Here is a 24,742-nt window from a genome sequence, read left to right as displayed (position 1 = left end):
ATATGAGCTAATGAAGGTCCTCAGACTCCAAATACTGTAGCTATAAAAAGAAACTAAAAATTTAGGAAATTTCATTTTATTTTGAAATATTTATTGCTTTTTTCAATTTAAAAAGCTTGTTCAGAATAAAAACTTTAAATTGGCTAAATTAAAATAAAAGCTTTTTATGTTCTCACAATTTCTTCTTTTTGAAAAGTCATTTTCTAAAATTGTTTTCTATTGAAATTTTAAAAAATCACTTTATCATACTGCCTTCTTTGGACTTATTTAGTTAAACCAAGGTTCATATCCAAAAACATACAATTCTAACTTCTTCCCCTCGGTCTCACTATCATTTCACATAAAATTTTAATCTACAAATAAAATCTAGAAATATGAGATGTGAACACTGTTTGGTTCAGATAAGTTTTAGTTTAATCCTCAACTCTTAGATATGTTACAATAGTCTTGGTCAAGGCACTTACTTGTTTGACCTTAAATGTAGCTATTATAATACAAATAGTAATTTGGACAGTAATTCATCCAATGCATGTAAGCAGCTCTTCCTTCAATTCTAAAAAAAAAAAAAAAAAAAAAAAAAAAACAAAACAAAACAAAAAAAAGTTTAATAAAAATATTCTAAGTGAAATTTCTGATCAGAATTTCTGATGTATTAGTAAGTTAAGCATCCTATTGAGTTGGTTAAGTCTTCCTCAGCATTCTAGGCTTCCCATATGTTTCATAATAGTCACCTAAGTATACACAAATTCTTCATCTAGAATATGCTTTCCTCTTAGGCTGTAATCTTTGTGGAAACGAGAACCAAGTCTGTTATAATCTCTTCTCTATTCCCAGTTTCTAGCACAGTGCCTGGTACTTGCTTAAAAAGTATTTCTTGAATTGAGGAACAGAAAAATAAATGCACCAAATTGAGATTAAGTTAAAACTGATAGGAAAGTTGTGACTATTCTGAGTCTATGGCTACAGGCTTGGCCTGTGCTCATGCTGACTTGGTCTGCATGCCTACATGTTCAAGATTCCCTCCATGGGGTCTTGGAGCCAGAGATATAAGTCAAAAGAGAAAATGGTTTTTTCTATCTATTCTAAGCCTGAGTTGTCCATTTCTCTTATCCAACTCCAGCATGAGCCTCTTCTAAAAGATGTAAAATTGAAGAATTTTCTCTCCCTCAAGGGCCCTGTGACCCATAATATGCAAATCTAGTAGACAATATGATCACTTTTTGTACTGATAACTAACACTTTCATTTGTAGTCCAGTGCAGGTTAGGTTTGTACATTTAAAATGCCCCATACAGAAAAGTCAGCTGTAATCTCCTTCCTGATCTTCTCCCCTCCCAGATCTCAGTTCTGGGAGTCACATCTAAAACAAGAAATCATATCTTCAAAGATGCAATTGTTTTCTAGGTACAATCTAAATGCATACCAATTTAAAATGCATCACAGTGAAGCTACAGGTCATGGACTTAAAACTAGAAAAACCATAAAGTTTTTTTTTTTTTTTTTTTTTTTTAATTTTCTTTTGTTGTTGTTGTTTTTTAAGTATCAAGGTAGTGATTTTCTTAATTTGTAACTAAATTACCTAACAGATTCCATCCCCAGGACAACTGGATACCTACTTCATATTTGTCTGACTTTTGGGCCCCTTGAATAGATTTTCTTCAATAATTGTCTGATCCTATGACAAATGTAAAGCTTCATCTTTTCATTACACATTCCAGTCTATTTTCTACTTATCTAGAATTCAAAACACCTAATAACTCAATTGGCTAACTGGACATCTTATTTTAATATAATTATCTTATGTCATCTAAATTGCTCCATACTTGCTTATGGGTTTTGTATGCTTTCCATGTTACATGTATATTTCTCTGCAGAATTACAGACTATAAAGTGAAAAAAATAGAATATATTACACAGAAAGGCCCATTAGGACTCACAATTGTATTAGCCTGTCCTGGAAATAAATGAAAACCTTTCTTCTAAACATCAGTTGTACAGAATTAAACTTTCAGTATATGCCCATATATAAGATATGGGATTTTCATACATCTCTGAATTGTATATTATGACTTATAATAGATCATTTATTTTGAAATAACCATCATGAGACTTCTACTTAGCTTCAAGGCCACCTCAGCAGAGGTTCTCTATTTGCACCATGCTTTAATCAGTTTCAGTTTCTCTTTTTATATTCTTTCATTTGGAGATAATCTGGTTGGCCTTGTATTCCTGTTCTTTCTTTACACTCTGTTCTTGCTTCAAGGAGAAGTTAGAGAAGATGCGAAAGAAGGAAATGCATATACTTTGGTTACTAAGCAACCATTTTTAGTCCTGCTACTAATATGCCAAGAGTCCGTATCACATCTTTTACCTTCTTTTCTACTCTCTTTTTCAAAAATTAATAATCAAATTTAAAATATTTATTCCATGTAACTAGCCTTAATTATTCATGTACCAGCTATGATCCAAAAGTATTTTTATTTAAAGCCCCTAATTGAAGATAAAGACAAGGCATCTCTAGAAATAAATTATATTACTGTTTATTTCTTTTTACAAGCAATAGATGTATATAGAAATACCTGTGTACTTGTCAAGAATAGAAGTAATGAATGCTGTATAATTTTCCTCAATAATTTGAAGAAATGCATACTGTAGTTTTAGGGAAAAAGTCGTGAAAATGTGAGAAATGAAGCAGGAAGCTGATTCTTGGGGCCGACTAAAAACCTGAAACAATTTCCCACCAAAAAAAAAGGTAGAAATGACAGCTATGAAATAAAGTTGTCTCCAGATACCCTGTTCATCTACTTCATCATGGAAGTTCTCATGCCCCCTGAAGATAACCATTAACTCTGCCTCCTCCCTATTCCAGGATTCAAGGATCCCATGTTGTAGAAAATTATTTTTCCTTTTTTTTTTAAGACAATTATTGATTCATGTACTGAAGAAAGCTCTTCACAGAAAATTTTTGCCCTCTAGTAGGAATCTTCCTTGTACCCTGTGGTAATTGGATATAGGATCCTGGCCTCCCGAGATGGCAGTGGGGCTGCACTTTCCTCTGGATATGTCATTACTTACAGGGGCCGCTGTGCCATTAGACAGTCATACACCTTGTAGGCTGTATCACTGCATAGAATTAGCTTTTGGCATGATGATCAAATCATCACTTATTAGATAATATTCATGGGAAAATACGTTTCAAGTTTTCAATAACATCCTAAAATATTTTAAAACATCATAGCTGGTTTTTCATTTGAGGACTGTTTATACTTTACTGCAAGCCCTGGACTTTTAATAACCTTTTGTAAAAGGTTATTACCTTTTTCACACCTCTGTTTCCAATTGCTGAAGTTATGTTGGTATAATTTGTCTCTCTGCTTTGCCTTCCTCCTGGCTGGCAGCTGGCCAAAGGTTTCCAGTAAATTTGTTTTAGTGAATTACTTTTTCTCCCCTTGTACTTCTCTCCTCCTTTGCTGCCTCTCTGCTGCTGGCCACATTCCCACTATACCCTGGTAAGCTTTACTACAAGAACAGGCCAAAAAAAAAAAAAAAAAAAGAATCTCTTCATAGTGTTTTAGATAAGGGTTTTATTTGGTTCACATAGTTGATTGGTTTTTGCAGCTTCTCTCTGTGGCTACCTTCAATCCATTCCTTTCTCAAATGCTGAGAAATACAGAAACTCTTTTACATTTTCTTTAGATAATCTTCATCATCCTAACCATCTTTACTTAATCTTCTGAATACTAAAGACAAATAGCTTTCTACATGAAGTATTTGTCTGTGAATTATGCATACGTAGAGACATCTAACATAATGAAATTACTGAAGCACATGATTTAAGGTAGAAACTTACTAAATATTGAAAGTATTAGGTCTTCAGAGACAGTTAATTCTCATGGATTAATAGGCAATCCTAAATTAAGAATGATAGTAAGTGATTTTCTATTTATGTTGTATAGATAAAGCACGCAAGCATCAAAAACACATTCTTATCATGATGTAGGGAAGGGGGACACAAGTTTTCTGTGTTCTATACAGTAGCTTTGCTTTTCAGTGACTCATAACATGTGAATACATACATTTACATCATTTAATATTCCAAGGGCTTGACTCCAAAAGATATAAAAATAATTCAACTATTGTGGTTCATTTTATTAAATGGAGAGGAAAAAAGTGAAAATAACTTCATCCAATTTGATTACTGAGGTTAACACTCCAAGCCTGTACTTTATGTAAATACTGTAGGAAATAGCAACAGCCAGGTTTAAGCTAAATTACATAAAAGTATATCTGGTCACATTTTATTTTTAGGAAGAGAATTTTCAAAAAAAAAAAAAAAAAGGATGATGTTTTTGTCATCCCCTGCTTAACGTCAATGTCTGATAAGTGCTGAAATTAAAACATAAATTATGTACACTAGATATAACTACAAAATAGAACAAATTGATAAGCATAAAATGAGATTGAGAAAAGGGGTAATTTCTTCCAGCTCAGGCTTTATATTAAAACTATATTTTCTGTATCAGAGAAGATAGTTTTTATAATAAGGTGTGTGTATATATATGCATATAAAATACACATGTAATATATTTTCTATGGTAATACATTTCTATAATTGGATGTTACAGCAAAGTGGCTGATGTACTAAATATTAAGCCTAAATCTTTCAGTAGTCAACCCTATGACCTTGAGAAAATTATTCAGTATATATTCTGATAAATACTAAAAATTATCAGTATTTTGATGTCCATTTAAATTGTCTTAAAATATAAAATCTATATCTGTTTTCATACTCTTTCTTTTCAAAAATAACTGGTTATTTTAAAACTGTCATGTGACATACATTATAAAAGTTACTAGGTAAAGGAAGAGGAGGCATTAAGCATTCTGCTATTTGAAGCTCTTGTTATTTTTATATATAGAAAACCTCCAACAAACATCAAAACTATATACTGCCTGATGGATCTGGTATATTTTTTGACTGGACATAAGACTAAGAAAAATAATCTTGTTCTAAGATTTAAACACTCACTGATGACATTCCCCCACCCCACTAATAGTTCTGTAATTTCAATATGGATAATCTTTCATTAAATAATTAATAAAGACAGACAATTACTATTGCTTATATATAAAATTAATATTATATAAAAATCTTTTCTCTATCTTGTATTTCCCAAACCTAGCATTACATAGAAAAGAACTATGTTTTAAATTAAGGTCAAGCTATTCTTAATCAGAGCAACAATCCTGATTTACATAATTGTTCCTATAATTTGTACTCATCAAGCACCTACCTAGTGTGATTGCTCTTTCACAAGTTTTATGAAAAGGAAAATGTTACAGCTTTTATTTTAAAGATAAAATTGACAGATATTGTGGTGAATAGTAGAATATTTAACACATTTGAAATCAGTACAAACTAACATGAGTACATTTTTAATGCTACTAAGTTCTAGTGTAGTTATTTATTTGAATGATTTTATAGGCCATACTTATAGTATTTGAGAGTGCTTATTTTTAAAGAACCTTTGTTTCTTTACATAAGCATTCTCAAATATGATGTATTGTGGAATGACCTTTTTATTGTGTGTCATGATTAGAAAGCTTGAAAACTGTTTCTAGGAGAATTTGCCTGTGGGAGAAATGGGAAAGAAACGGAATGGTGCATATCAGCTCCAAGAAAAGACAAAGTGAAATCAGTGCTATTTCAGTTTTGACTGCACACCACAATGCCCTTGTGTCCCAAGGAAAAATCTGAACAGAAGTCAGCTAGTGTTCTGAAGGAATATTAGTCAAATTGTAAAAGCTGTTGAACCTAATGCATATACCAATTTTGGTATGTAAAAATAATTGTTAAATTACTAATTATGAATAAATTAATATATAATAAATATTTATTGAGGGTTTGTAATGTCCCAAGATTTGTGTTAAATTATTTACATTTGTTTTTACTTCTCACAAAGATCCTACGTGAGCATTACAGATTTACTAATTTTACTGTAAGGAAATTTTAGGTATGACTATTCTGGTTGGATTGGCTGAGGATACTGATGTCAGAGACGTTAAATAAATTGATCAAGATCACACAGCCAAAAAATAGAGAATCCTTGATTAAAACTCATACCCATCTGACTCGTCTATATTGATTCAGTAAGCAACACAGGTTTTCTTCCAGAAAATTTTTTTAACCAGAAAAGTCTCCCTACTCATAGGCCAATCAAACCACTAAACTTGGTTGTTTTTGTTTTTGTTTTTGTTTTTGCTTTTTCCTGATATTCTGTGTTGTATCTCTGGAATCATTGCTAATAGGATGAAACAGAAAATATTTCCTCGTGAAATAGTTTTGTTAAATTCTAATTTTCTTTCTCCAACTCTGCAGTGTTGTAGTTTCAGGACTTTGGGTACAATCTATCAAATCTACTATGAATAAGTGACAACTATCATTCTAACCACACTTACAAATGTAACTTGTCAAAAGTAAGAGCTGGATAAATTTGGTCACTTCTTAAAACATAAAGACTGCATTTCAAAACTTTTAATTACCAAGGAAAAGTCTGGGCTCTGGCACATTTCATGTTGTTTTAGATTATGAAATGGATTTGGATTTTAGATAATAAACGTAAAGACATGTCTCTGATTTCTGAAAATCAATCACACATGGTTTCCACTTAATTACTATTTTCTGCCTTGCTGAGAAGCAACATTTGGTTATCCTTTATTACAACACTGAGTTCATTAATTTAGGCAATTGCATTTTGATGTCTTTAGACCATGAATGCCTACTCACGACTCTTGGCGGTCGGCCTCACAGTAAATACAACAGTTCTAAAAGCCATGGCTAAGGTCATGGATATTTATTTATTTATTCATTTACTTTCTTAAACTGAAGATGTGCTTAAGTGAGCCTTATCACACAACAGTTGTATTTTAGGTTTGTTATACTTCTTGGCTCACATACACGTGTCTTTGAGTATAAGTAAGACCTAAGCACCAATAATAGAGGTGGCCCTCTATAACAGAGAAAAAACTCTCATACAAAGTATCATATGCTATTCTCCTTCTGTTTATGGAAACAAGGGCTTTTATTTCACTTGCTTGCTTCTAAGTTATTATCTACTCACTTCAAACCTTTCAGTGGATCACTTAGTTACAGTTTCCTAATCCCTTATATTCAATTTCTAAATGTGAACATCTCTGAAACATTCGTTAAGTTTGAGGTATATGCATTGATAAAAAAAACATGAACTAAAAAAATTCAGACTGTATTTATATATTCATTGTGAATTCTCAAACATTTTACCACAGAAAAATCAATGTGTCTGAAGAGTGTTGCCTAGACCTCACATACATTATGGTGCACTTATGGTTCATATATAGTTCGTTACTATATATGCATATTATCTTTCTAAGATCTGAAAACTTCAGAATTTCAAATGACATCTGGGCCAGAGAGTAAAAAAAATTGGAGGACAGTAACAATTTCTAAATGCATTTTACATTAAATATGAAATATGTGTTTGGTGTTTTAATGCTGATGAGAATAATTTTGAAAAAAAAAGTCCTAAAGCAGCAAACAGAGGTGTTTCTTCATGAAAGTATTTTCGTTGCTTTCTGAATATCTGTAAAAATGTAGGAATACTAAAATCAGCCAAATAATTTTATTTTAATCATAGCCTAAAAAATAATATGTATGGCATATTAGCTCAAATGTCACTTCTTTGGAAAAGACCTTCCTAGCTATTTGCTCTGCTCAAGGCATAATTCATGCTGTCTTATCTGGGCTCTCATACTTCATGCTTTTCTCTTATAGGACTCACCACTTCGCATGTGAAATATGTGCTTTTGGAACTGTGTGCATCCTCTCTAGTCTAAGAGTGTCTCCATGTCCCAAATGTAGCTATTTTCATGTTTGGAATCTCAGCATCAATGGATTCAATGGTTTAATTACAGGAATATTAAGACAGTTTCTTCAAAATGAACTATCTTCATAATATGAATTTCAAACTACAACTTAACTTTTGAAAAATTAAATATTTTTGTTGGATGCCCTCTCTCACCACTCCTATTCAACATAGTGTTGGAAGTTCTGGCTAGGGCAATCAGGCAAGAGAAAGAAATAAAGGGTATTCAGTTAGGAAAAGAAGAAGTCAAATTGTCCCTCTTTGCAGATGACATGATTGTATATTTAGAAAACCCCATTGTCTCAGCCCAAAATCTCCTTAAACTGATAAGAAACTTCAGCAAAGTCTCAGGATACAAAATTAATATGCAAAAATCACAAGCATTCTTATACACCAGTAACAGACAAACAGAGAGCCAAATCATGAATGAACTTCTATTCACAATTGCTTCAAAGAGAATAAAATACGTAGGAATCCAACTTACAAGGGATGTAAAGGACCTCTTCAAGGAGAACTACAAACCACTGCTCAGTGAAATAAAAGAGGACATAAACAAACGGAAGAACATACCATACTCATGGATAGGAAGAATCAATATCGTGAAAATGGCCATACTGCCCAAGGTAATTTATAGATTCAATGCCATTCCTTATACATACATATACATAATTATTTTTGCTGTGTGGCTTACAAAACTAATTTTAGTCAGAGTCTTATGTTTTGCATAGAATTCCAAGAAAAGAGAAGGATGGGGAGCACTGAGAAAAAAATCTTTGCTATTCACATTATAATCTTATTCTAAAAGCACACCTCTACAGAAAGGGTTTCTGTGAATTGTTAGTTACAAAATATTAAGTGTAAGTCATTAGAAGCAATATTCTAGGATGATACAAAAAAGATAGGTTTACATAAAATAGAAAAAGTGTGAAAAACCTATCATTGCTTTCATCCTCGTGATTGTAAAACAAAATAATTGTTTGATTATTGTTATTCTCGGTGCCCCTCTTAATACATTAATTTAGATTACATCACTGGTATGCAGCAAACCTCAAATAACTTCCAGCACAAATAGAAAAATAATACATGCTGTTAACTGGTCTCTAAGAGTTTTGTGATGTATGATGATCTAAAAATTTTAAAGAGGGGAAAGCCACTGCTCTTGGAATTGGTTTTTACTTATACTTAATATTATGTCTTTTTATTTTATTACAATGTAAGAAAATATGATGACAAATATTTGTAGTTAATTGTTATATAATCTACTGGGGTAGGCATCTTTTATTTTTTAAGACGGAATCTCGCTCTGTCGCCCAGGCTGGAGTGCAGTGGCGTGATCTCCGCTCACTGCAAGCTCCGCCTCCTGGGTTCATGCCATTTTCCTGCCTCAGCCTCCCAGGTAGCTGGGATTACAGGTGTCTGCCACCATGCCCAGCTAATTTTTTGTATTTTTAGTAGAGATGGGGTTTCGCCATATTAGCCAGGATGGTCTCGATCTCCTGACATCGTGATCCGCCCACCTCAGCCTCCCAAAGTCATGGGATTACAGGCGTGAGCCACTGCGCCCGGCAAGGGTAGGCATCTTTAAAAGAATTACTGTGACTTTATATCCCCTCTCTGGAGAATGTTGATATATCACACTTCGAAACTGGAGCAATTTGTCCATTTTTATTCATGTATGCTTTTTCAAATTTCATATTGACACCATACTTTTCTGTTTAGCTTGCACTTTGCGGGTAGCAATACTAATTAAGACGTTTTTCTAATGTGTGAGACAGATTTTGTTTTCTATTTGTGCATAGATGGATAATAGAAAAACAATGATTTATATCAGTAATCTTAAAAACTGAGCACAATTAATACTGGGGCACAATGAAAACAGATCATCAATATGGGGCATAACAAGTAAAGTAAGTGCAATGGCGATGCTCTTTGTCATTTTGAATATGAAGAATAGTACATACTTCTAGTTCTATTTTGACTTTTAATATATTTGTGGAATAGATACTGCTCACCTTTGCCAGTTTAAGTTGGGTAGTGATTCTCCATACTTTCATAGTACTGTAAGCATAGTTTTTCATAGCTCTCTTCCTATCACTTGGAATCAAATATTTAATTTGTGTTATTTCTCAGTTCACAGAACTTAGTATAACCTGATCTTTTTAGCTCTTTATAGTTGTCATTAAATAACTTGCACATACTTAAGTGTATAATTTGATGATTTCTGGCATATTTCCATAAAAAGATACTGGCAATTAAGACTATGAATACACTCCTCACTCTCCAAGAGTTTCTGCATACCTATTTTAAATTCAACTCTTCTTGTAACAGCATCTCCTCAGGCATCCACTGACTTTCATACTAGGTTGCATTTTCCAGAAATAATATAAATGGTGTCATACAGTTAAGTACTCTGTTTTGTCTGATTCCTTTCCTTCAACCTAATTATGTTGTGTGTGCATGTTAACATAATTTATTTTTTTTTATTTTTTTTTTATTTTTTTTCAATATTTAATTTGGGCCCTTTATTTAAGGTGTGAACTACTTAACAGGTCAGAAATCTGTGTTCAGTATCAGTTTTTCTACACCACTAAGATAAATATATTACAAAGCAATGCAAAGTACAATGCAATGTACTTTAAAGAGTGAGATGCTGGCAAAGATATATACCTCATGTTATCAAAGGGTACTGTGTGGTTCCTAACTATATATTTTTTTAATTTATTTTTTATTATTATTATACTTTAAGTTCTAGGGTACATGGCACAAGTATACATATGTAACAAACATAATTTATTTTTATTGGTAAGTAGTATTCCACTCAATGGATTTGACAGTTGATCTGTTCTTTCACTGAAGGGCATTTGGTTGTTTTAATTTTCTATTAATTACAAATAAAGTTGCTATGAAGGCTTAGTTAAAATTCTTCATTCAAACATACACTTTGATTTCTCTTTGGCAAATAAATGTGACATCTCTGCATCACATGTTTGATGTATGTGCAACTTCTACAGATGTTGCTAAACTGCTTTCCAAAGCTGTAGTACTATTTTATATTTTAATCAACAACGCATGAGATTTTCAGTTGCTCCATAACCTTGACAACATTTAGAATGGTCTTTTTAATTTTAGCCACTTCAGTAGGTATGTATTAAACATTCATTGTAGTTTAATTTGCATTTCCTGAATGATATTGAATGTCATTGCCTGTGCTTCTTTGCCATTTTTGTGTCTTCTGTGAAGTGTCTGTTCCAATATTTTGCCTACATTCCTATTTGATAGTTTTTCTTCTTAATATTGAGTCATAATATCAATATGTTCTTTAATATTCATGATGGAATTTTTTTCTAAATAGAAGCTTGATATTTTCTTATTGTCTGTGGCTTGTCTTTTTAATTTCCTATAAGTGTTATCTGAATAGTAAACTTTTCAAATTTTATAAAGTCAAATTTAATTTATATTTTTAGTTCATGCTTCAAAATGTAGAAATTATTGTCAAAGTGTAGGTTACCAAAAAATTGTTCTGTGTTTTCTTCTAGCAACTGTACAATTTCAACTTATACAGTTAGCTATATGGTCTATTTCAAATTAAGTTATGTATATACTAAGGGTTACACTTCATTATTTATTTAATTTTTAGATACAGATAGCAAGTTGTTTCAGTACCATTTGCTGAAAAGGATAACCTTTTGCTACTGAATTGCCATGGAACTTTGATAAACATCAATTGACGATATATATGGGCCTACAGCTAGTTTCTGTAATCTAATTTATCTTGGTGTGTATTTTTATGCCAATATCATACTTTCCCAATTTATTCAGTTCTAAAATAAATCCTAAAATCTGGTAGCACACATCCTTCAAGTACGGTCTTTTTCAAACTTGTTTTGGCTACTCTGGGTCTTTTGCATTTTTAGATAAACTTGAGTTTGCATTTCCAAATAAAGTTCAGCAGACGAAACCTGCTGGCTTATGAGTGGGGCTGGTTTCAGTAGACAGAACAGCTGGAGATAATTGGCATATTAACAACATTGAGCCTTCTAATTTGTAAATATTTTATACCATTCTGTTATTTATGCCTTCTTCAGTTTATCTTGGCAATGTTTTGTAGTTTTCAGTTTACAGGTCTGGTGTATCTATCATTTATAAAATTTGTCCCTCATTTATTTATTTATTATAAATTGTATTGCTTTTTTAAAATTTCAGTTTTAAATTGTCTATTTCTAGTATATAGAAATATAACTAACTGGTAGACAATTATGTCACCCTCAAATAAAGACACTTATTTCTCATTTTCAAAGTGGATGTTCTATCTATTGCTTTTTTGCACTCATCAGAACCTTCAGTGTTATGCTTACTACAAGTGTTTACTATAAGTGTTGAGACCAGATGTTCCTGCCCCATTTTTAATTTAGCAGCAAGGCATTCAAATTCTCACCATTAAATACAATGCTACCTGTAGATTTTTTGAGATGTACTTTATCATTTTGAGGAAAATCTTTTCGATTCTTATTTTGCTAGGAGTTTTTATCAAGACAGGATGTTATATTTTAGACAAATGTATTTTTTAATCTCTTAAGATAATCACATGGCTTTTATTTGTATTTTTATATATGAAGAATATCATTAATTTCTAATTGTTGAGCCAATCTTAAACACATAGGATAAATCCTACTTGGTTAGGAGAAATTACTATTTTATATCTTGTTCAATTTGATTTGTTAAAATCTTGTTAATGACAGTTTGTGCCTGTTATGGGCTGAAATGAGCCCTTCCTCCCCCCCAAATGTTATATGTTGACATCTTAACCTCAAGAATGTAATTGTATTTGAAAATAAAGTCTTTAAGCAGGTAAATAAAGTTAAGTAAGATCACTGAGAGTGGGCCTTAATCCAATATGACTGGTGTTTTTATAAGAAGAGATTAAAACACTGATATGCAAAGAAGAAAGACTACGTGAAGACCTAGGGAGAAAATGGTCTTTTACAAACCAAGGAGACATGTCTCCAAAGAGACAAAGACCCTGCCAACACCTTGATCTCAGACTTCTAGTTTTCAGAACTGTGAGAAAATAATTTCTTGTTGTATATGTCACTCAGTCTGTGGCAAAAACAAGTTTTGTAAGGCTTCCCTAATAAACTGCTGTAGTAAATTGTTTGTTTTAGAGTTAGGATGAAGGATACTGGTATATAGTTTTATTTTCTTATAATGTTTTTGTACTAGTTTTTTTTATATGCCTAAAAAGTTACCAGAAATGCAGCAACTTAAAACAACATGCATTTATTACCTCACAATTTCCATAAGTCAGAAGTGCGCATGGCTTAGTTGCATCTTCTGCAATCTATAATTGTCAACCATTGTTGGTCTTTTATTTGAAGGCTTAAATGGACAAGGGTTCACTTCTGAGGTCATTCAGGTTACTGACAAAATTCATTTTCTTGTAGTTGTTAGACACATTACCTTTGTCTTATTCTTTGATAAGAAGCAAGTCACTGGTCCTTTCCACACCCAAAGGGAGAAAATGAAAATCATGAGAACCACCTTAAAGTCTGTTCACTACTATATTTTTTGGATTTTGGTGTTAGAGTAATCCTGGCCTCATGGAATAAAACAGAAACTGCTTTCTCCTTTAAAACTTTTTTTGCAAGCATTTGTATGAAACCAGTGTTAATCTTCCTTAAATGTTTGCCAGACTTCATGACTGACGGCATCATCTCGACCTGATGTTTTGTTTTATAATTTTTTGTATTACAAAATTCATGTTCCTTAGTGGATCTATTTAGGTTATCTATTTCACAGTGAGTAAGTATAAGCAGTTTGCACATTTAAAAAATATATTCATTTTAACATATTTGTTTAATTCATTGTTATAATGTTTCTGATTATGAGTTTAATATCTGTAGTATGTGTAGTAATGTATTCTATTTCATTTCTGATATTGATAATTCATATTGTTGCAAGACTTTCCTTAGTCCAGCTAAAGATGGGGTTTTTGTCCATCCCATGGCCATGAAAATTCAGGCTCGCAGACAATTTGAATGGTAAGTAAGACAAGGTTTATTGGGTGAAAAGGAAAAATGGGGGAAACAGGCACTCTCACTAGGCCAAGGTCCCTGTTAGAGCACTACCTGCCTCGCTGTCCAAATCCTGGGTTCCACACAGGAAGAAAAGGGGCCAGGTTCCTCCCTGTTGCAAATGAGTGGACTTCTGTGTTTCCACCCCAGTGCACATTCCCAGTGCACAGGCTGTTGGAGATTCTCCGGGGACTCCCTCCCACCTAGCTGTCTTCTTCCCCCTCTAAAGAAGTACATCTAACTGCCATTAGAATAAGGATAAGGTTGAAGATCCATCTTAACTGCTCCTTCTGACAGGGGGCGCTGTTTTACGGAAACAAGTCAGAGCTCCCTCCTGGGCCTATTTAAGGGTTCCCAGCAGATGTGGCCGTCATCAGAGGCTCTGGTTGCATGATTGTTTAGAGTTTGATGGGGTGAAGGCAAGAACAGACAAACTGGGCTATTAGAAAACACATATCAAAATAAAACAAGGGGAAGAGTAAGGAAATCTCAAAAATTTCAAGGCCTTTCACCAGTTTGCACAGGGAGAGGGAGGCCAAACGTCTGACAGGTAAGAAACTTTACCCTTTTGCCAGTATGTTGGGATTCTGGGTTCCCTTCCCCTGAGCCCAATCCTAAGTCAACCAGTTTAAGGTTTGGGAAATTAACTCTTTCCAGTTCAGAGGATGCATCTGAGGGGAGTGTCCTGTAGTACAGAGACGCAATTACCTATTAGGGAAGAGAGAACTGAAGAGGAGAGAAGAAAAGAGAAAGCATTTTTAAAGGAGTTCCAGGGGTTCAGGATGCATCTGAAAGGGGTACAGCTGAAGATGAATGGCCACCCATCTAGAAAGAGGGGAGCAGGCATCCCTGGGTTCCTTCTCTTCCCAGCAGATACTGGGTTATGTGAGGGAGAGAGGCAAGAGCATCCACTTTCCCTCTTCCATCCTTGCATCCCTGAGTTCCAGTGAACTGGGCAGGTCCCACCATGAGTGCCAAAGTGGTTTGCACCCATGAAGCATGGAAGGCCTAGAGAATAGGAATTATCCGCTCTCACCTATGCTTCTATCCCCACTACCGTCAGTAGCCTTGGAGATCCCTAGACCTCATTTATGCCATGGATACTAATATGGCCTTTATCCATTAAAGAGGAAGGTTGGCCTTGGCTTAATCGGCAGGAATTAGCTATGCTCACCTGCACTGTGCCTTTTAACTTCTGCTGTCATTTGCTTCTGGATCTCTTAGATCCAGTTTTCTTTCCTAGTGCTGTGACTCAAAGCTTGGAAGTGAGTTTGGAACAAAAATGTGTCTCAGGGGTTTGCATGGACTCCTTATTGTAGGCCAAATGCTAAGGTGAAACTGTGGAACTGAGAACTCCTCCAACAAGGGAGATAAAAGGATGTCTTGTGACACACTCAGATAACTGGTAGCTGCAGTTAAGCTTGCTAAGATTTGGGTGCACGGTGCTTGACTTTGGTTAGCTCCCTTGGCCTTACTTTACGGAAAGGAAACTTCTGAGTGATGGACATCCTATTTATTGCAATTGCCTGACAGCATTTGCAGGATAATTGCTCAGAATTAGAATATCAATCCAGGTTTCCTCATTACCCATCCCTTTTGTTCTTTCTCAGCTGCAGGCAGAGATTGCTGGTTGGTTCACAGGAACAAGTAGCGTTAGTCTAAATGTAGATGAAAACTTAAATCATCTAGTGAGTTTAGAATTTAACAACAAATATATAATATATTTTGAAACAGGATTTCTCTCTCTCCAGTCCTCATTTTTGTTAAGAAACAAATAATCATAGGACAGACTGGTTTGCTAAATAGACTTTAGTCTTATACTTGACCTGATTATGTGCATAAAGTGCAGCAAGAATACTTTTTTTTACATAGGCATTTTGGATTGGCTTTGATGGAACTCCACTCCCCAAGGAATCTCAGATAAAACCTTTTTAAAGCCCAGCCCACCCATGGGTTTATCCTCAAATACCCATGAGTTGGGTGATCCTTTCCTCTTAAGGTCCCAAGATAAACTTGGAGCTCCTGGACCTGTTAGAAAGTGACATTCTTTACCGAACACATGTTAGGAACCCTGTACAGGGACTGCACAGACAAAGGTAAGAGGCCAATCTCCCCACAGGGCTTTTATCAGCTCTGCAAGTCAAGAGTGAATCCTTAAAGGGAAGCCTATCCTGCAGTCAAAGCCTTGGTAAAATACCTAGTTTTTCCAATTGTGTCCTGCTGCAAAAGAAAAAATGAATTCTTATTGCACTGATGCAAATGACTGTATTGCCATAAGTTAAGAATACTCACAGATAGTTTCCAAACTCTAGTGGAACCAAGCATGAAACTAGGCCGCATAAAACTTAGAAACTAGGCCTCATAAAAAAAAAGAACTTAAAAAATTAACACCAGGTGGCTCTGGATAGGGTCCCACCCTGCCTCAATAGGGTCCCACCCTGATAGGGTCCCACCCTGCCAATTCCGGGAAACAACCTCATGGGGTCCCACCCTGCCAATTCCGGGGGTCCCACCCTGCCTCGAAGTTCCCGGAATCAACAACTCCAGGAAAAAACCTCATAAGGTCCTGCTCTAACCAATTAGAACAAGACACCTTGCTCAGGCCATAGACAGACCCAATTACCACGCGCCTAAAGCTTTGTTTGAATTTCGCGCCCTAAGCTGTGTTTGAACTTGTGTTTACCTATATAAACAGCCTGTAACAAGCAGTCAGGGTCCCAGGGCCAACTTAGAGCTTGGGACCCTAGCGCGCTAGTAATAAATAACTCTCTGCTGTGAATCTCGTGTCGGTGATCCTTCGCGGCGACCCCTGCCCAGGAAGGAATCGACAGTTCGGTTCCAACAAGCAGAGAGAAATAATCTTGCTCCAAATATGTTTCATAGGAGTATATCTTAATTATTAAAGTCCATAAATAGTTTAAAATGTTTCCTTGACTGTGAAAAACAAAACAAAGATCAGCAATATTCCAAGCAAAACTCCAAAAGGCTGCTTCAGCTTCTTGAGTTCAGTCCACTTAGTTAACTCTTGTTTTGCTTGATATTTGTGAACATTTCATCCCTTCACAAGTCCTGTATATTTTCCTTTATTCCAATGTTACATTCTCCAAAGTTATCGGAAACCTGATTGTCTTAAATACATTAGAAATTGTATTTGAGACACCTGTCAGAGTTCTATAGCTTATTATAAACCATCTTTTGCAAAGCATAAATCAAGACAATTGTCTGTGAATAGCAAAATGTTCAGGGTAAAGTGAGAAACACAATTGACAAAGAAGTTTGGTTATCTCCATGGTTTACAATAACTTAACAAAACATCCTTAATTGCGATTGATAACACATACTCAGGAATTAGAATTTTAGAAATCCCATACAATTTTGGAACAAATATTAGCATTATTCACAAAAACAGAACCTAAAGATGATTGAACATAATTCTGGCAATCCTATGTACTTAAACATATCAGATAATCTTTTTTATCCTTCTTTCTGGACATTCCAGGGGCCCTTGGAAGTATCCAGAAAGCCAGGTTGGTCAGGAAAGACAATTTTGTAACTTAAGTTTGATTTGGGGAAGACTTTAAAATATATTTAAAGCATTTGATGTTACGAAACTGAATTCCAGGTTACCATAAATTATTGATTTTGCCAAAATGATGACTCAGAAATTTTAAAGAAGCAAAAACCTTTTATAACCCTTTATAAATTTTGCCAAAGAACAGATTAGTGTTCTAAGAATACCTTGTTGTGTGTTTATTTCAATCGTCAATTGATAGAAAAACCATATAATATCCTTTTAAATTTAGCTAATACATTCATATAGAGACCATTGTCTGCAAGATTAATTTCCACAATTCTTTCACCACTTCCTTGAACCTTCAGCCTTTTCCTATCTAATTTAAAACAATCCTTTAACCCTAGGCAAAAGTTTACATTTCCAAACCTTCTTATAACCTTTTACGACAAAAACAAAAACACACATTTTACTGTTCTTACACATCTTGCATGTAACTATGTTACTCTATTTAATTCTGTGCTAGCTGCAGCCAAGGTTTACCTTCTTATTTAAGGGCGTGGTTAGTTCCATATGTCCCTGGGCCTTACCAGTTGTGAAGTCAGCAAATCAAATACTTTTGAAAACCCAAAAAGCAGTTTGCAACCTCAAAACACTTAGCAAACCTTGCATCTGACTTGCATAGTTTAGTTCACCCATTTACATTTTAAAGACACCTGCATTTTACCAATAATCTTTACGAGTGTTTTTATTTCTCAAACATTACAGTCACTTGAAGTGGAAGGTACCACAGCTTTTAACTTCCCTTTAAAAAGATCCAAGCGCTTGTCTTTCTTTAGACCAAATTAATTAGAGCTCTTTTGACTGACTTCAGGTACAATACACACACAGACAGACAGAAGAAAACCCAGTCACTGGGTGGGGCCCTTTAAGAGACAGAGCTAAGACAACCTACATATATCAAACCAGAAAGAATCTTATTCCCTAAGGCAGGATTGCTAAAGGAAGCCCTTCCAAGGAGTTATAAGCCATGCCCTCAGGATGTAATACAAGAAGGAGGCTTGATTTCATAACCAAAACTTTCCAGAGAATACAGTGACAGTTGTTGGGGGTCGCTAGTCTAGTACAACATCTTCTAAAAGAAAATGAAACTTGTAAAAGTTAACTACCCACAGGGTGGAGAGAAAAGAAAGTTTAAAAATACCTGGGCAAGAGCCTCTTACTCCGATGCCACTGATTCGTCCAAGATGGAGATTAGTTTAATTACTATCCGATGGAGTAGAACCCCTTGGCTGGGGAAGGCGAAGGCGGAGACGGAAAGCTGGCTGTGCCGGGGACCCTTGAGCCACGTGTCCCAGCCCCAGCATGGAGCAGGTAAGGACTGGGAGCTGCTGCTGGTTGGTCGCTCCCCATTAAGGGCCTTTCTCCCAACTCCCAGGAGCCACAGTAGTCGAAGGCATGTTTCCTCTAACCTCAGAAGTCCGAAGATGGAAAGGCTTAGAACCCATAGTGAGGGATTGTGAGTCCCCATTTCACTCACTACTTCTCGAGCCCCGACGTTGCACGCCAAAAATGTTGCAGGATTTTCCGTAGTTCAGCTAAGGACAGGGTCCTTGTCCATCCCATGGCCCCAGAAATTCAGGCTTGCAGACAATTTTAATGATGAGTAAGACTCTCAATTAGGCCAGAGTTCCTGCTGGAGTGCTTCCTGCCTAGCCCTGAGAATCCCAGGTTCCGCACAGGAAAAGGTGGGGCCTGCTCCTCACTACTGCAAAGGGCACGAACTTCCGTGTTTCCACCCCAGTGCACATTCCCACTGTGCAGGCCGCTTGGAGATTGTCTGAGGACGTGCTCCCACCTGGCTGTCTCAATATCATATGTCTTTTTCATTTTTTTTTACTAGTCTGACTAGAAGTATAAAGATTTTACTAATCGTGTCAAAAATCCCATTTTTTTATTTCATTGTTTTATTATAAAATTTGTTTTCAAGTCTATTTTTTCCTTTGTTCATCTTTTTATCATTCCCTGTCTTCTGCTTACTTTGAGTTGCATTAACCCCTTTATTAAAATACAATGACTTTATCCCTGAAAATATTATTTCTGAAACCGTTTAAAATCAGATATTCATTGACCACTCAGCTGTTACTGGTTTAGAATTATTGTATCTTTTGCCATTCTATCACTTTTAAACTATTTGTGGTTTTATATTCAAAGTGTTTTTTGTGGCCACCATATACTTGGATATTTATGTTTTAATCCAGTGTAACAATCTCGGACTCTTATTGAAAAGATTAGAAATTTTAAATTTAATTTTATTATTGATAAGTCTGTGGAGAGTTTATCCTTGTTAAGTATTCGTTTTATATTTATTCCATCTATTTTAACCACTTTTTTCTCCTTAGTGCATTATTTATATATGATTCAAGTCTGTCCTATTTTTATTAAGTATATAAAATATATTTTTCACTTACACAAGAAATTTCCTACCACTTAACATATAGTCCATTTTGGAATACTGTACAACTTTACCCCAGAACCAAGCATGTCCATTTTCTCTTGCCTATTCTATGCACTGCTGTTTTATTTATACCTATGTAATAAATAATCTCACAGTACATTGTCATTATGTTTACTTTGACAATTATCATTGAAAGTGATGTAAAAAATAATAACAAAAGTATCTTGATTTACCCACATTTTTACCTTTTTCTAATCCTTATATTGGAAATATATTTTTGCTAGAAATGGAATTTTACATTAACTTCACACTCTACCCCCATTTCAGGAATTTAATTGTGTTGTTTCAGTTTCTTGCTCACAGTATTTTCATTACAAGTCTGCTGTAGTTGATAATCTTTCTCCATTATAGGTAATGTAACTTAATTTATCTGGCTGCTTTTTTGTTTGTTTGTTTGTTTTGTTTTCTGAGACAGATTTTCCCTCTTGTTGCCCAGGCTGTAGTGCAGTGGCACAATCTCAGCTCACTGCAGCCTCTGCCTCCCAGGTTCAAGGGATTCTCCTAACTCAGTCTCCCAAGTAGCTGGGATTACAGTCGCTTGCCTCTACGCCTGGCTAATTTTTGTATTTTTAGTAGAGACGTAGTTTCACTCTCTGGCTGCTTTTAAAACTTTCTCTTTTTTACTTTACTTTTTTTTATTATTATTTAATTATAATGGACATTAGTATAGCCTTCTCTATTTGTTTTCGTTTTCAATTGTTAAGTTCTTAGATACAAAGATTTTTGTTTTTACCACATTTGAAAACATATTTATTCTTCCAATATTTTGTCCCCTTTCCTATTTCAGTGATGATAATTTTAATAAAATAGTACACTTGAAATTGGACCACAGTTCACTGATGCTTTGCTCTTATTTTCAGTCTTTTCTCTTCTTTCTTGGGCAGTTTTTATTGTGTCTTCAAGCTCATTAATTTCATTTTTGCAGTATTTAATCTCCTTTGATGTGTATTAGTCCTATTAAATGTGTCTTTCCTGTCAGAAATTTTTTTTTATCTTAACAAGTTCGATGTCTTTTATCTACTTAGAGACATCATCAAAACTTAAGTTTGAATTTTTTCTTCTCAATGTACAAATGATTATATCTAACTTTTTTGAACACATAGAATATAGCTTTATTGACTCTTTTATTGTCCCTGTTCACTAAATCTATTGTTTTTGTCATTTCTGGGTTTGTTTCTATTGACGTGTTTGTATTATCATTACAGATTGTATTTTCTTCTTCTTTGTATTCATAATAAATTTGAGGGGATGCTAGATAGGTGAATTTTACCTTGTTTGTAGCTGGATTTTTTTGTATTCTCTCAAATATACTAGAGCTTTATTTCAGGAAGCAATTAAGTTACGTGGAATCCATTTTATCCTTTTTAATCTTGCCTCTAGTTATTGCTAGGCAAGACCAGAGCAGTCTTTACTGTTAAATTTTACTTTATACAGAGGAAAAGTCCTTCTGAATATTCTACCTGATGCCCGATGATTTTGAGTTTTCTTTCACTCTGGCTAGTGGGAACATGAAATATGTTTCACATTCTGCTATAATTTGAATGTCCCCTCAAAAACTCATGTTCACATTTAATTGCCATTGTAACAGTGTGGCACTGTTAAAGGTGGGACCTTTAAGAGGTGATTAGGTCATGAGAAGTCTGTCCTAATGAACATATTAATGCCTTTGTAAGGAAAGAGGGCTCCTGATAAAAGGATACTTTTGGCCTCATTTCTCTCTGTTTCCTATGCTCACTTGCACTTCTGTCATGTTATGATGCAACAAGAAGGCCCTTTGATCTTAGATTTTCCAGCCTGGAGAACGATAAGCCAAATAAATCTTTTTTTCTATAAACAACCCAGTTTGTGGTATGTTGTTACAGCAGCAGAAAACATTCTAAGACATCTTTCTTTTTTCCCTAATACTTATTCTGATGTTTCATTTCCAGTGGTTGTTTCCTTGGCTTCAAGTGATTTCCTCTTACAGGTACTAATCAGGACTCAATTTAAATAACAAATGAGTCGTGTGCAGATCTCTGGACCTCTCTGTCTTGGAAATTCTTGCTGCATAGTGATGCTTTCTTTACTTCTCTAGTCTGTTCTGTAAATTCTAACTGGCTTAGCTTCCCTGAATTCTGACTCTGTCCTCAACTCAGGGAGCCTTCCGGACTCTGTTGGATTCCCTCTAGGAAGAAACATGGAATAACACTAGGAATTTCTCTTGTTAAGGATCAATGCTAATGATTTTTAATAAAAGAGCATAATGTATTTTTTTTCCTGTGTTTTCTCATGTTTAAAGTGGGAAGATACATCTAGTAGTTCATGACATTCCATCATGATCAGCAGTAAATTCAACAGATAATTAATAATTGTCGATGTTGTGCATCATTCCATATTGCAAATGTAAAATAAAGACCTGGAATCGAGAGAGTTCATATAAACCTGATGATTCAGTAAAATTAAACGTAGTATCAGTCTAAGTCCAAAACATTACTGGAAAGTGACAATCAAGGATAAAACCAACTACAGGGTGAAAAGTTAAAAGCCATAATAAGCCTGTTAATTCTAACATAGTAAGAAAATAACAGAGTAGAACCAGAGAAAAGTCTACGTAAGCAGTAGGTCGGTAGGCAGAACAATGTCAAAGACATGACTTACAAAAAAGAGCATTGCCAAACTCACTTATTTCCAAAGTCCAACTGAAATGTCAAAGATATATAAAGAGAAAGATATATAATACAAGGTCAAGTATTAAAGCAAAATAACCATGCAAGTTCATGTGAGCAACAGCACAAAATTCAAAGAGTCAAGACTTTTACATGACACCTGTGGAAGCAAGAATAATTCCAGAGTGACAAATTGTGACAATGTAGATTTTATGAACATCTGGCTGAGGTGAGACTAGGTGAATAGTGTCAAAAATCTGCAACTGAAAGGTAGCACCTGACTTAATAGGAAATTGGTTTGCTTAATTTTAATGTTCATATTCAATTTTTGCTTTTGTCATGCTTAGATCATTTAAAAAATAATGATATAAAAATAAATAATATATGTGGAAAATAACTCAAAAAAAATCACTTTAGTTTTATTTTCCATTTATTAGGAAGCAAAATGAGTTACCTAAAATTTTTCATCTGTAAAAATATTCAGCAAATTTCACATCTTTTCACATAATTTTAGTTACTACATTTAACTGAATATGTTTGAATATATGTCATTATTTATTAGGAACAAAACATGCAATGCATTTCTTTTATTCCATTTACTTTTGCTGATGTGAAATTGCAGAATTAGAACTTATCCTGAAAATGGTAGGGAAATAAAAGTTGGATATGAACCAGTGTAATACATTTTAATAAGAAAGCAAAATTAGGTTAAAATGCTCTAGCATTTTCAGTAATTAGGGCTATAGAAGTAAGATCTCAAAGGAAAGTATTTTGAATGAGAGAGGAAAGGAAAATTTATGGGCACAGAAAATATATAGGCTTTTGTTTTCTTATAACTATTAGGAGTACAATTCTTAGCAAAAGAGCAAAGTGTATCTTAATATTTAAATAATTTTGAAATAGTTTTATTTTTATTCTTTTTTTGTGTTTAATCAACACATTTTTATTAATATCCTACTATATGCTATGAATCATGCTAAGTGCTGGGGACATACAGGGAACAATTAAAACATCCAGATCAATCAGGAGGGAGCTCTGGGAACTCTTAGGCAGGAGGGAGTCCAGTCAAATCCCTCCCAGCTCTCAGGCCACACTTGGTGAATGGGCTTAGTTTGGGTGATTCTCACATTGCCTTACAGTAAGCCAATGAGGTTGCAATGAGCCAAGATTGTGCCACTGCACTCCAGCCTGGTGATAGAGCTAGACACTGTCTCAAAAAAAAAAAAAAAAAAAAAAAAAAAAAAAAAAAAAAAGAGTTAAAGGCATTGTCATGCTTCACCCAGACACTCCCAGATCCCATTTTCTGTTTATGTGTGCCCACTCCTCTAACTTTGGAGGGCATTTGCTTCCAACAGTGCATTCCTATGGCTCACTGTGGAGGATTGCCTATGAACCTTTAGAGTATCTGTCCCACGCCCACAAATGCAGAGAGCTAGAAGTTTCTAGTTGTTTTTGTCCCTGAGAATATGAAAGTCAGCTCCCTTTGCTCAGTGGAAGACAACTCTAAAGCATAAATTTCTGCAGCTAAAGTCACACTGAAACCAGACTCATCTTGTCATTTCATTCTATCCTAACTTCTCTCTTATCCTTAACAGGATTTTCATACTCTCTTACCAGATTCTTGTAATATATCACTTGTACATGAGTCCCTGTCTCAGGATCTGCTTTTGTGGCATTCAGCCTAAGTCAGTAAAAAATTCTAACCACATCGTTATTGGTGTAGACCTAAGGAGTTGTTACTAAGCCAGGGCACATTCTCCCCTGGGCAGTGCCCAAGACGATGTTAACATTTTTCTTTTTGCTTCTCCATTGTCCTGTGCTTTAAAGGTGACCTAATCACTGCTATTCAAAAAGGGAAAAAAAAAAAGTTTTTTTTCTGAAGAAGTTAATAGACTTCATCATTTATAGTCAAGTTTTACTGGTTTGGTAGTCACTCTACACAAATTGAATTTAATCTATTTGCTTTCAACCACATATTACTTTCAAATTTTCTTGATGAGACTCCATAGAATCCTTTAAACAAAGAACAAAAAGTAATGACATGGATGTAATTTTATATAAATGAGTAATCTTGGCCATTATTACAATTAGAGGTGC

The sequence above is a fragment of the Macaca thibetana genome, chromosome 17, assembly GCF_024542745.1.
Source record: "Macaca thibetana thibetana isolate TM-01 chromosome 17, ASM2454274v1, whole genome shotgun sequence".
In the NCBI taxonomy this organism is placed as follows: Eukaryota; Metazoa; Chordata; class Mammalia; order Primates; family Cercopithecidae; genus Macaca; species Macaca thibetana.
The sequence above is the reverse complement of the archived record's forward strand: the minus strand, read 5'-3'. Positions refer to the sequence as shown.